The following is a 13,264-nucleotide window of genomic DNA, read 5'->3' on the forward strand; positions in this document are numbered from 1 at the left end:
TTATACCAGAGTGCTGATCTAGCGGGGGTGAGATCGTGTGATCTCAGGTTTTTTGTATATCAGTAGTGTTGGACTTTTTCAGGGTTTCGTGCGTGATTGCAGACAGTATCTTTTCTATCTTGTCCTGTCTAGACAGCTTGGGCCCCACCGTTTGCTTAGTCTGCTCTCTGCCTGTGTTTGAGTCTCATCTTGTCTTACCGACAATATATGTTAGGGGGCTGTCTATTCCTTTGGGGATCTGCTCCGGAGCAGTTTAGATTTCATCTTTCTGTCTTTATGCTTAGTTAGTCCTCCGGCTGTGATGAAGCTGTGATGAGCGTAGGAACGCTCCACGGCTATTGCTAGTTGTGCGGATAGGATCAGGGGTCTGCAATCCGCTTAGTTACCAAGCTCTTTGGTCTTCTGGTGGCTTAGCCTGTTTCTGCCATCCTCGTCGGTGACCCATTCATAACAGAGTTTCCAGAGATGCTTAGCACTTGTTGGCCCTTTTGCCTTCACTCTGCGGTCCAGCTCACCTCAACCATCTCGATTGGGTTCCGGTTTGTTGACTGTGGAGGCCAGGTCATCTGGCATAGCACCCCATCACTCTCCTTCTTGTCAAATAGCCCTTACACAGTCTGGAGGTGTGTTTGGGGTCATTGTTCTGTTGAAAAATAAATGATGGTCCAACTAAACGCAAAACGGATGGAATAGCGTGCCACTGCATGTGGTAGCCATGCTGGTTCAGTATGCTTTCAGTTTTGAATAACTCCCCAACAGTGTCACCAGCAAAGCACCCCCACACCATCACACCTCCTCCTCCATGCTTCTCCGTGGGAACCAGGCATGTAGAGTCCATTCGTTCACCTTTTCTGCGTCGCACAAAGACACGGTGGTTGGAACCAAAGATCTCAAATTTGGACTCATCAGACCAAAGCACAGATTTCCGCTGGTCTAATGTCCATTCCTTGTGTTCTTTAGCCCAAACAAGTCTCTTCTGCTTGTTGCCTGTCCTTAGCAGTGGTTTCCTAGCAGATATTTTACCATGAAGGCCTGCTGCACAAAGTCTCCTCTTAACAGTTGTTGTAGAGATGTGTCTGCTGCTAGAACTCTGTGTGGCATTTACCTGGTCTCTAATCTGAGCTGCGTTGACCTGCGATTTCTGAGGCTGGTGACTCAGATGAACTTATCCTCCACAGCAGAGGTGACTCTTGGTCTTCCTTTCCTGGGGCGGTCCTCATGTGAGCCAGTTTCTTTGTAGCGCTTGATGGTTTTTGCCACTGCACTTGGTGACACTTTCAAAGTTTTCCCAATTTTTCAGACTGACTGACCTTCATTTCTTAAAGTAATGATGGCCACTCGTTTTTCTTTACTTAGCTGCTTTTTTCTTGCCATAATACAAATTCTAACAGTCTATTCAGTAGGATTATCAGCTGTGTATCCACCAGACTTCTGCACAACACAACTGATGGTCCCAACCCCATTTATAAGGCAAGAAATCCCACTTATTAAACCTGACAGGGCACACCTGTGAAGTGAAAACCATTTCCGGTGACTACCTCTTGAAGAGAATGCCAAGAGTGTGCAAAGCAGTAATCAAAGCAAAAGGTGGCTACTTTGAAGAACCTAGAATATAAGACATGCAGTATTTTCAGTTGTTTCACACTTTTTTGTTAATTATATAATTCCACATGTGTAAATTTATAGTTTTGATGCCTTCAGAGTGAATCTATAATTTTCATAGTCATGAAAATAAAGAAAACTCTTTGAATGAGAAGGTGTGTCCAAACTTTTGGTCTCTACTATATATATATGTATATATATATAAATAGTGTGTGTGTGTGTGTGTGTGAAAAAGTTTTCCCCCTTCATGAGTTCCTTTTCTTTTGCATGTGTGTCACACTTAAATGTTTCAGATCACCAAACAAATTTAAATATTAGACAAATATGACACAAGTAAATATAAAATGCAGTTTTTAAATAAAGGTCTTTATTGTTAGGCCTGTTTCACACATCCGTTTGTCACTATCAGTCAAAATCTGCCGATTTGCAAAAAAAATGGATCCGCCATTTATTTTGGCGGATCCGTTTTTTTCCCCATTGACTTTCATTATCGGCGGATTTTGACTGAGGATCGTCTGTTGCATCTGTATTTCTGCGGATCTGCCAAAATTTTGGCGTCCGCTGAGATCACCGAACGGACAATGCAACGTTTTTTTGTTATCCGGATCCGTTTTTTCCTCTTTTGCTACATGTTTAACCCTAAATCCAATCTGGCTGCTGGATAAAAAATCTCTCTCTCTCCTCCACTCACTGCGTCATCGCCCGAGATCTCGCCTCATCGCCCGAGATCTCGCCTCATCGCCCAAGATCTCGCCTCATCGCCCGAGATCTCGCCTCCACTCACCGCGACATCGCCCGAGATCTCGCCTCCTCTGACCGCTATATCGCCGGTAGTCATTTTTTCTTTTCAGCCGCGGTTCCTTTAAAATTCCGAAATCGGCGGATCCTAGCGCACCAAGCGCCGTTGGTGTTTCATCACCCACGGATCCGTTATCCGCCATTTTAGCAGCTGCCAACGCACAGGAAAAACGTAAGTGTGAAACAGGCCTTAAGGGAAAAAGAAAAAAAGAAATCCAAACCTACAGGGTCCTGTGTGAAAAAGTATCAATCAAGAAATCACTTAAAAAGCACCTGTTTGACAAAGTGAAGTAGACCAAAAAATCTCCAAAAGCCATCATGCTGCAATACAAAGAATTTCTGGAACAAATGAAAAACAAAGTCATTGAGATCTATCAGTCTGGAAAAGATTATAAAGCTATGGGACTCCAGCAAACCACAGTGAGAGCCATTATCCACAGATAAAGAAGACAACAAATAATGGTCAACCTTCCCAGTGGTAGCCAGCTGTTAGGCGTCAGGTTCCTGCCACTGCACAGCAGGAATCCAGAACCTTGCACCCAGTGGTCTCCCATTCTTCTTCAGCCGCAGTGGATCCTGCTCAGCAGATTCCTTGGTACCGGCACTCTGCCCAGGCCAACTCAGTGGGTTTGCTTGCTGCTGCCACCTCTGGCACAGCTATGACAATGCATGCTGCTCAGCAGCGAGATTCTCCAGGGACCAAGTCCTCATGTCGGGCCACTGAGCATGCCCGTGGAGTGATCTCCCATTGGAGATCGAGGGTCACGTGCTCAGGTCCTGCTCGTGTTCGTATTGACCCATCCGAGAAGCCAGGAAGGTCCCGGACGCCCGTGGCTATAAAAGGTTCGCATGGCTGCTCGCCCATGCGCTAGGATAGACTGTATTTACAGACTATGAGATGTATGCACGTATGAATGCATCTGGTGATTGACTCATTATGAAACCCCTACCCTTGGTACGCATGTGTTGTGCAGCCTAGCCTGCTAGCGCCCAGGCTTAGGTGTAGGTAGGTCAGGATTGAGTCAGACATTGGTCCTCACCAGTGATCCAGCACGCCTCAGTGCACGTGCTCCACACTCCACTGCCAGCGTCTTTAGCGGCGCTCGTGTCAGCGACGCCGCCCGCTCAGTGGGCCTAGTGGGACTCTATCCCCGTGTCCTTGGGGTAGCGTTCTGTGGCCGTACACTGTGCGCTCTTTTAGCCGAGCTCTGTGAGCACAAACAGGCTCCGGCGTTTATGTTCAGCGGTAGCGCGGCTCTGTGAAGCAACAGAGTCCGCCCCTGTACACACCGGGTGACGATAACCCGCGTGTGTTCTTATAGTATACCGCCATATAGCATCTGCCATTACAGAGCAGCAGGTTACGACCCCTGCATGGTGGACCCCGGACTGCGAACGCACCTTATTACCATCTTTATTATTTGGTGCGTTCTGCCAGCCCTAACACCAGCTGTCCAAAATTACCCCAAGAGCACAGCGACGACTCATCAAAGAGGTTACAAAAATCCCACAACATCCAAATAACTGATTGCCTCACTTGACTCAGATAAGGTCAGTGTTCATGACTCCACCATAAGAAAGAGACTGGGCAAAATGGCCTGCTTGACAGAGTTCCAAGGCGAAAAACCGCTGCTGAGCAAAAAGAACATAAAGGCTCGTCTTAGTTTTGCCAGAAAACATCTTTATGATCCCCAAGACTTTGGGACAATACTCTGTGGACTGACAAGACAAAAGTTGAGCTTTTTGTAAGGTGTATGTCGCATTACATCTGACATAGATGTATCACAGCATTTTAGAAAAAGAAAGCATACGTCGCATTACATCTGACATAGATGTATCACAGCATTTTAGAAAAAGAAAGCATACCAAAAGTAAAATATAATGGTGGAAGTGTGATGGTCTGGGGTTGTTTTGCTGCTTCAGGAACTGGAGGACTTGCTGTGATAGATGGAACCATGAATTCAGCTGTCTACCAAAAAAATCCTGAAGGAGAATTTCTGACCATCTGTTTAGGACATCAAGCTGAAGCACGCTTGGGTTATGCAGCAGAACAATGACCCAAAACACACCAGCAAGTCCACCTCTGAATGGCTTAAGAAAAGCAAAATTAAGACTTGGCGTGGCCTAGTGAAATTTCTGACCCTAATCTGATTGAGATGTTGTGGCAAGACTTTAAAAAGGCGGTTCATGCTCGGAAAACCTCCAATGGGGCTGAATTTGAACAATTCTGCAAATTTCCCTCAGAGCGTTGTAAAAGACTCATTGTGTTAGGCGTCAGGTTCCTGTCGCTGCACAGCAGGAATCCCGCGCTTTGCCTTCGGCGGTCTCCCATTCCTCTCCAGCCACAGTGGAGCCTACTCAGCAGACTCGTCGATCCCAGCGCTCTGCTCACACCAGCATGGTAGGTTTGGTTGCTGCTGCCACCTCTGGTCCAGCTATAGCAACGCATGTTGGTCAGCAGCGAGCTACTCCAGGGACTAAGTCCTCCTGTCAGTCCACTGAGCATGCCCGTGGGGCGATCTCTCATTGGAGATCGGAGGTCACATGCTCGGGTCCTTCTCCAGCTCGGATTGGACCATCAGGAAGGTCCCGGAAGGACGCTGCTATAAAAGGATTGCATGGCCGCTCGGCCATGCGCTAAGATAGACTTTTGTTGAGACTTGTGTGAGTGATGACGGATGCATGTAAATGGTGACTGACTCATTAAATAACCCCTTCTGTCATGAACTCATTTTCTGCTCCACCAGTTGAGAGTTCCCCTTCCGTTCTCCCTCTGGTGGTGACAGGAGGTAGTGCGGTTGGTTTAAGTGGTAGTGATCTGCCACCTGATGAGGAAGATAACGATTGGATCTCTGGAGTATCAGACTGGATATAAGACAGCCGACGCCCTATCCGGGTGCTGGTGATTCAGTCTACTTCTCAGGTCCTGGACTTCAGCTCTCTTCCAGTCTTCTCAAGTTAAGTTTGTTTTTTGCTAATGTTCACACTTGCGCTTGTTGGTCAATTCAGTTTGTTGTGTAATCAGCCTGCCCCTGCTGGGGCTATGCTGAAATTCCACTCCTACTAATCAGTATTTGCCAATCTGCTTTTTGTCCCTTATTAGATTGGCCTCTTTTTTGCTCTGTCTCAGAATATTTCAGAGTGCTGATATAGGTTTAGAAGTCTAGTGACTTCAGGGTTAATTTTGCAATCAGAAGTGTTGGACAATATTTTTGTAGGGTTTTTTTTTGGCAGATTGCAGACAGTGTCTTTCCTTTTCTGTCCTTTTTATTTAGCCGGGCCCCATCGTTTGCTCAGCCTATTTTCCTGCCTTTGTTTGTATTTTCATCTTGTTTCACCATCAATACATGTGGGGGGCTGTCTTTTCTTTGGGGTCTGCTCTGGGGCAGTTAGTTTTCCTCTTTTCCTGCTTTAGGCTTATGCAGTTCTCCGGATGTGACGAGGCCTCTAGGACCAACGCAGGAACGCTCCACGACTGCTGCTAGTTGTGCGGTTAAGATCAGGGATCTGCAATCTGCATAGTTACCAACTTCTCTGGTTTTCTGAGACTTAGCTTGTTGTCTTTTTTTCCTCCTCGGTTTCCCATTCATAACAGAATCACCAGCCATACCGCAGATTCTAGGGTACTCAAAAGCAGGAAAAAATTGTTAGAGAGAGAAAAAAAAAAGTTTCAGAATTATTTTTTTTTATTATGTATTTTTTCCTCTTTTTCTCTGGGGCCGTAGGAGGATTTTTTTCCTAATGGAGATTAAGCAACTGTCTGATCGTGTGGAGCAGCTTGCTGCTGAAGTACAGGGAATTTCCACCTACCTTATTCAGTCACATGCTGCTGAACCCAAGATTCCTACTCCTGATGTGTTTTCTGGGGATCGGTCTAAATTTCTGAATTTTAAGAATAATTGTAAATTATTTCTTGCTTTGAAGCCTAACTCATCGGGGAACTCTGTGCAGCAGGTTAAAATTGTCATCTCCTTACTGCACGGCAATCCCCAAGATTGGGCTTTTTCTCTGACACCTGAAAATCCTATTCTGACTAATGTGGATGCATTTTTTCAGGCCTTGGGGTTGTTGTATGATGAACCTAATGCAGTTGATCAAGCTGAGAGATCCCTGTTGGCATTAAACCAGGGTCAGGATCCTGCAGAGTTGTACTGTCAAAAATTCCAAAAGTGGGCGGTCCTTACTACATGGAATGATAGTGCATTGGCAGCTCTCTTTCGGAAAGGTTTGTCAGAGACCGTAAAAGATGTTATGGTGGGATTTCCTGTTCCCTCTGGTCTGGATGGCTCTATGTCATTAGCCATTCAAGTTGATCGGCGTTTACGTGAACGTAAAACTACACGGGAGGCGCTGCCACCTTTTGAACAAATGTCTGAACCTATGCAATGTGATGGGGTTTTGTCTAGGGCACAACATCGGGAGTTTAGAAGGCGTAATAAGCTGTGTTTTTTCTGTGGAGACGCCTCTCATACTATTTCTGTCTGCCCTAAACGAGAGAAACGTTTTGCACACACATTTGCTGTGGGCAGTATACAACCTAAGTTCCTTTTGGCAATTACTCTGATCTGCTCCTTGTCCACATTTTCCACTAAGGCTTTTGTGGATTCAGGAGCAGCTCTGCATTTGATGGATTTGGACTTTGCTAAACGTCCATGACGCCTCTGCAGACGCCTATTCCTTTGAGGGGTATTGATGCCACTCCTTTGGCGGAGAATAAACCTCAGTTTTGGACCTAGGTGATAATGCGAGTTGCCCCAGACCACCAAGAAAATTGTAAATTTTTGGTGTTGCATAATTTGCATGATACTATTGTTCTGAGGTTCCCCTGGTTGGAAACTCATAACCCAGTTTTGGATTGGAAATCTGTGTCTGTGGTGAGTTGGGGTTGTCAGTGTGTTCTTAGGGACGCTCCTGTTTTCTCCACCTCTCCTCAGTCTCATGATATTCCTGATTATCTGGCTGATTTCTCTGGTTTTTAGTGAGAGTAAGTCTGCGTCTTTGCCTCCTCATAGGAGTTATGACTGTGCAATTGAGTTGATGCCTAGGTGTAAATTTCCCAAGGGTCGGCTTTTCAACTTATCTGTACCCGAACATGATGCTATGCGATCCTATATTAAGGAGTCGTTGGAGAAGGGTCATATTAGACCATCCTCGTCACCGTTAGGCGCTGTTTTTTTTTTGTGGCCAAGAAAGATGGTTCATTAAGACCGTGTATTGATTATCGTTCCCTTAACAAGATGACGGTTAAATATCAGTACCCGTTACCTCTGATGTCTGATTTATTCTCCAGAGTTAAGAGTGCCTGCTGGTTTACTAAGCTTGACCTCAGGGGGGCTTATAATCTTATTCGCATCAAGCACGGGGATGAATGGAAGATGGCGTTTAATACTCCGGAGGGACATTTTGGGTACCTGGTGATGCCTTTTGGGCTCTCTAATGCCCCTTCTGTCCTCCAATCCTTTATGAATGATATTTTCCGAGACTTTGTGGATAAGTTTTTGATCATCTATCTGGATGATATTTTTATCTTTTCTAGTGATTGGGATTCCCATGTGGAACATGTCCGGACTGTGTTCCGGATTTTGAGGGAGAATTCCCTGTTTGTTAAGGGATCGAAGTGCCTCTTTGGTGTACAGAGGATTTCATTTTTGGGATTTATCTTGTCTCCATCGACTATTGAAATGGACCCGGCCAAGGTACAGGCCATTTATGATTGGGTTCAGCCTACTTCTTTGAAAGCTCTCCAGAAGTTTTTGGGTTTTTCTAATTTCTATCGTAAATTTATAGGTCATTTTTCTAGTATTGTCAAACCACTGACTGATCTGACCAACAAGGGAGCTGATGTGCTGAATTGGTCTCCTGAGGTTGTCTCAGCATTTCAGGAGCTTCAGCGGAGATTTACTTCAGCTCCAGTTTTACGGCAACCCGATGTCTCACTTCCATTTCAAGTGGAGGTGGACGCTTCTGAGATTGGTGCAGGAGCTGTGTTGTCCCAAAAAGACCCTGTGACTTCTAAGATGAATCCCTGTGTCTTCTTTTCTCGAAAGTTTACCCCATCTGAACGCAACTATGACGTGGGGAATCGGGAATTGTTGGCCATGAAATAGGCATTTGAGGAGTGGAGACATTGGTTGGAGGGAGCTAGATATCAATTTGTGGTCCTCACCGATCACAAGAATCTGATTTATCTGGAGTCGGCCAAACGCTTGAATCCTAGACAGGCTAGATGGGCCTTGTTTTTCACACATTTTAATTTTGTGTGTCTCTTTTCTTCCAGGCACTAAGAATGTTAAGGCAGACGCCCTTTCTAGGAGTTTCTTTGCTGATTCTCTTAATGTGACCGAGACTACTACTATCCTAGGTGAGGGGGTAGTTCTTTCTGCCATTTTGCCCGATTTGAGACGTGCCCTGGATGAATTTCAGGAGGATAAACCTGAGCGTTGCCCTATGGGAAGATTGTATGTTCCTGACCAGTGGAGAAAGAGAGTGATGTCTGAAGTCCATTGCTCCGCATTGACTGGTCATCCGTGTATTTTTGGTACCAGAGACTTGGTGAGTCGGTCGTTTTGGTGGCCTGCCTTATCTTGTGATGTCAGGAATTTTGTACAGTCCTGTGGGACTTGTTCTCGGTCTAAACCCTGTTCTCGTTCTAGTGGGTTGCTGATGCCCCTGCCGGTGCCCAAGAGGCCATGGACCCATATCTCAATGGATTTTATTTCTGATCTTCCTGTCTCTCAGAGAATGACTGTTATCTGGGTGACTTGTGATAGATTTTCGAAGATGGTCCATCTTGTACCACTCCCAAAGTTGCCATCTTCCGCTGAATTGGTGCCCTTGTTTTTGTAACAGGTGGTTCGGTTACACGGGATTCCTGAGAACATTGTGTCCGATAGAGGGGTCCCGTTTATTTCCAGATTCTGGAAAGCCTTTTGTTCCAATCTGGGAATTCAGATATCCTTCTCCTCCGTGTTTCATCCCCAGACCAATGGGCAGACTGAGAGAACAAACCAGACCCTGGAGTCTTATTTAAGATGCTTTATATCTGCTGATCAAGATGATTGGCTCTCATTTTTGCCCTTGGCCGAATTTGCGCTGAACAATAGAGCTAGTTCTGCCACTCTGATGTCACCCTTTTTCTGTAATTTTGGGTTTCATCCTCGATTCTCTTCAGGGCAAGTGGAATCTTCATCCTGCCCAGGTGTGGACACTGTGGTTGTGAGAATGCAGCAGATATGGGACCAAGTGGTGGATAAGTTGTCACTCTCTCAGGAAAAGGCCCAGCATTTTTCCAACTGGCGTAGGACCATTGGTCCCCGGTTTAAAGTGGGTAATATGGTTTGGCTGTCGTCTAAGAATATTCCTATGAAGGTTGCATCTCCAAAATTTAAGCCAAGATTTATTGGACCTTATAAGATTTTGGAGATTCTTAATCCAGTTTCATTTCGATTGGCTCTTCCAGTTACGTTCAAAATCCATAACGTATTTCACAACTCACTGTTGAAGAGGTTTGTTGAGCCAGTAGTTCCTGTGGCGGCACCTCCTGATCCTGTATTGGTTAAAGGCAATGTGGAATATGAGGTAGAGAAAATATTGGATTCTCGTTTGGTTAGACGGAGACTCCAGTATTTGGTCAAATGGAAGGGTTATGGCCAGGAGGATAATTCTTGGGTCTCTGCCTCTGATATTCATGCCAATAAATTGGTTCGTGCTTTTCACCGGGCCCATCCTGATCGGCCTGGTGGCATGGATGAGGGTTCGGTGACCCCTCCTCAAGGGGGGAGTACTGTCATGAACTCATTTTCTGCTCCACCAGATGAGAATTCCCCTTCTGTTCTCCCTCTGGTGGTGACAGGAGGTAGTGCGGTTGGTTTAAGTGGTAGTGATCTGCCACTTGATGAGGAAGATAACGATTGGATCTCTGGAGTATCAGACTGGATATAAGACAGCCGACGCCCTATCCGGGTGCTGGTGATTCAGTCTGCTTCTCAGGTCCTGGACTTCAGCTCTCTTCCAGTCTTCTCAAGTTAAGTTTGTTTTTTGCTAATGTTCACACTTGCGCTTGTTGGTCAATTCAGTTTGTTGTGTAATCAGCCTGCCCCTGCTGGGACTATGCTGAAATTCCACTCCTATTAATCAGTATTTGCCAATCTGCTTTTTGTCCCTTATTAGGTTGGCCTCTTTTTTGCTCTGTCTCAGAATATTTCAGAGTGATGATATAGGTTTAGTGGTCTAGTGACTTCAGGGTTAATTTTGCTATCAGAAGTGTTGGACAATATTTTTGTAGGGTTTTTTTTTGGCAGATTGCAGACAGTGTCTTTCCTTTTCTGTCCTTTTTAGTTAGCCGGGCCCCATCATTTGCTCAGCCTATTTTCCTGCCTTTGTTTGTATTTTCATCTTGTTTCACCGTCAATACATGTGGGGGGCAGTTAGTTTTCCTCTTTTCCTTCTTTAGGCTTATGTAGTTCTCTGGTTGTGACGAGGCGTCTAGGACCAACGTAGGAACGCTCCACGACTGCTGCTAGTTGTGCGGTTAAGATCAGGGATCTGCAATCTGCATAGTTACCAACTTCTCTGGTTTTCAGAGACTTAGCTTGTTGTCTTTTTTTCCTCCTCGGTTTCCCATTCATAACACCCTTCCTTTGATACGTATGTGTTAGGGTTAGTTCAGCGTGAATCAGAACCTCATGGTGGCAAAGCATGTGCCACAGTGCTCCAGTCCTGCACAAAGGTTAGCGCCATAGTGCCGCCATATCTCCCATGCCTCTGGGCGGTACAAGTCTATCCGCTGCACCAGGGGAAAAATAATAGGGCACAGCACTTTGCTAGCATCACTCTCTAGCGCTGCTGCAGCGGCTCTGTGCGCAAGTGGGACTAGAAGGACTCTGTCTATATGCCTCTGGGCAGAGTTCTGTGACCAGATCGCGTGCGCTCACATTATATTAATGCGACCTTGTGAAGTAACAGGGTTTGCCTCACACACTGCGGGTGAGGTAACCCGAGTGTGCTACTATCCACCATTGTCTAGCAGCAGTTTCCATCGCTGCACGGTGGACCCCAGGCTGCGAACGCACCTCATTAACATCTGTATTATTTGGTGCGTTCCGCCAGCCTAACACATTGCTAGTTATCGCAAAATGCTTTATTGTAGTTTTTGCCTTTAAGGGTGGCCCAGCCAGTTATTAGGTTTATGGGGCAATCACTTTTTCACATAGAGCCCTGTAGGTTTGGATTTCTTTTTCACTTAATAATTAAAACCTTCATTTAAAAACTGCATTTTGTGTGACAAACATGCAAAAGAATAGGAAATCAGTAAGGGGCAAACACTTTTTAGCACAACTGTATGTATATATACAGCTCTGGAAAAAATTAAGATACTTCTTACAAATGTCCAGTTTGCCTAGTTTTTCTCTTTATAGGTACCGTATTTTTCGGACTATAAGACGCACCGGACCATAAGACGCACCCCAATTTTCAGAAGGAAAATAGGGAAAAAAGTAATAATGTGTCAAATGGGGGTCCGTCTTACAGTCCGAATTCAGCTTACCTGGGAAGGGATCCGGCACAGGTGGAGGAGTGGTCCAGGCTCGTGCGGTGGCAGCTCTGTGCTGGGGCAGGTTGGTTGTGCTGGAGCAGCTGGGCTGTGCTGGGGCAGGTGGGCTGTGCTGGGGCTGGGGCAGCTGTGCTGGGGCAGCTGTGCTGTGCTGGGGCAGCTGTGCTGGGGCAGGTGTGCTGTGCTGGGGCAGGTGTGCTGTGCTGGGGCAGCTGTGCTGGGGCTGGGGCAGCTGTGCTGTGCTGGGGCTGGGGCAGCTGTGCTGTGCTGGGGCAGCTGTGCTGGGGCTGGGGCAGCTTTGCTGGGGCAGTTGTGCTGTGCTGGGGCAGCTGGGCTGGGGCAGGTGTGCTGTGCTAGGGCAGCTGGGCTGGGGCAGCTGTGCTGTGCTGTGCTGGGGCAGGTGGGCTCTGTGGGGTGAGGGTGGCGGCTCTCTGTGCTCCAGTGCAGGGGTGGCGGCTCCGCCGGCATTTCCTCCAAGCCGGAGGCCCCCGCACATCCCTTGCTGGCCGCCGCCATGTTGCGGTGGCCTCCGGGAGCATGGACGCTGGAAAGATGGCCGCCGGTCCCGGGATGGCGCATGCGCAGGTTCAGATCTCATCCCGAGATCTCGGGGGACGAGATTCAAATCTCGGCAACGAGATCTCGTCCCCCGAGATCTCGGGATGAGATCTGAACCTGCGCATGCGCCGTCCCCGGACCGGCAGCCATCTTTCCGGCGTCCATGCTCCCGGAGGCCACCGCAACATGGTGGCGGCCAGCAAGGGATGTGCGGGGGCCTCCGGGCTTGGAGGAAATGCCGGCGGAGCCGCCGCCCCTGCACCGGAGCACAGAGAGCCGCTACCCCTGCACCGGAGCACAGCCCGCTGCCACCACCGCACTACAGAGCCCCGCGGCACCCGCACCAGCCTCGGAGGTAGGAACATTGCAACCATAAGACGCACCCCCACTTCCCCCAAAATTTTTTGGGAAAAAAGTGCGTCTTATGGTCCGAAAAATACGGTATATTTTTGAGTAAAATGTAAATTGTTCTTTTAGTCTACAAACTTCTGACAACATGTCTCCGAATTTCCAAGCAAGAAATTTTGTATTTTTTTTCTGAAAAGGAGAAATGGTCAAAATTAGAAAAAAAAACCCAAGTGCTTTCAGACCTAAAATAATGCAAAGAAAACAAGTTCATAATCATTTATAAACAACAATACTAATGTTTTAACTCAGGAAAAGTTCAGCAATCAATATTTTGTGGAATAACCATGATTTTTATGCAGCTTTCTTGCATCTTGACATGCTTGCCACCTGCCTTTCACACTGCTTCTG

Source organism: Dendrobates tinctorius, unplaced genomic scaffold (genome assembly GCF_039654945.1).
Source record: "Dendrobates tinctorius isolate UK_male_01 unplaced genomic scaffold, ASM3965494v1 ptg000021l, whole genome shotgun sequence".
NCBI lineage: Eukaryota > Metazoa > Chordata > Amphibia > Anura > Dendrobatidae > Dendrobates > Dendrobates tinctorius.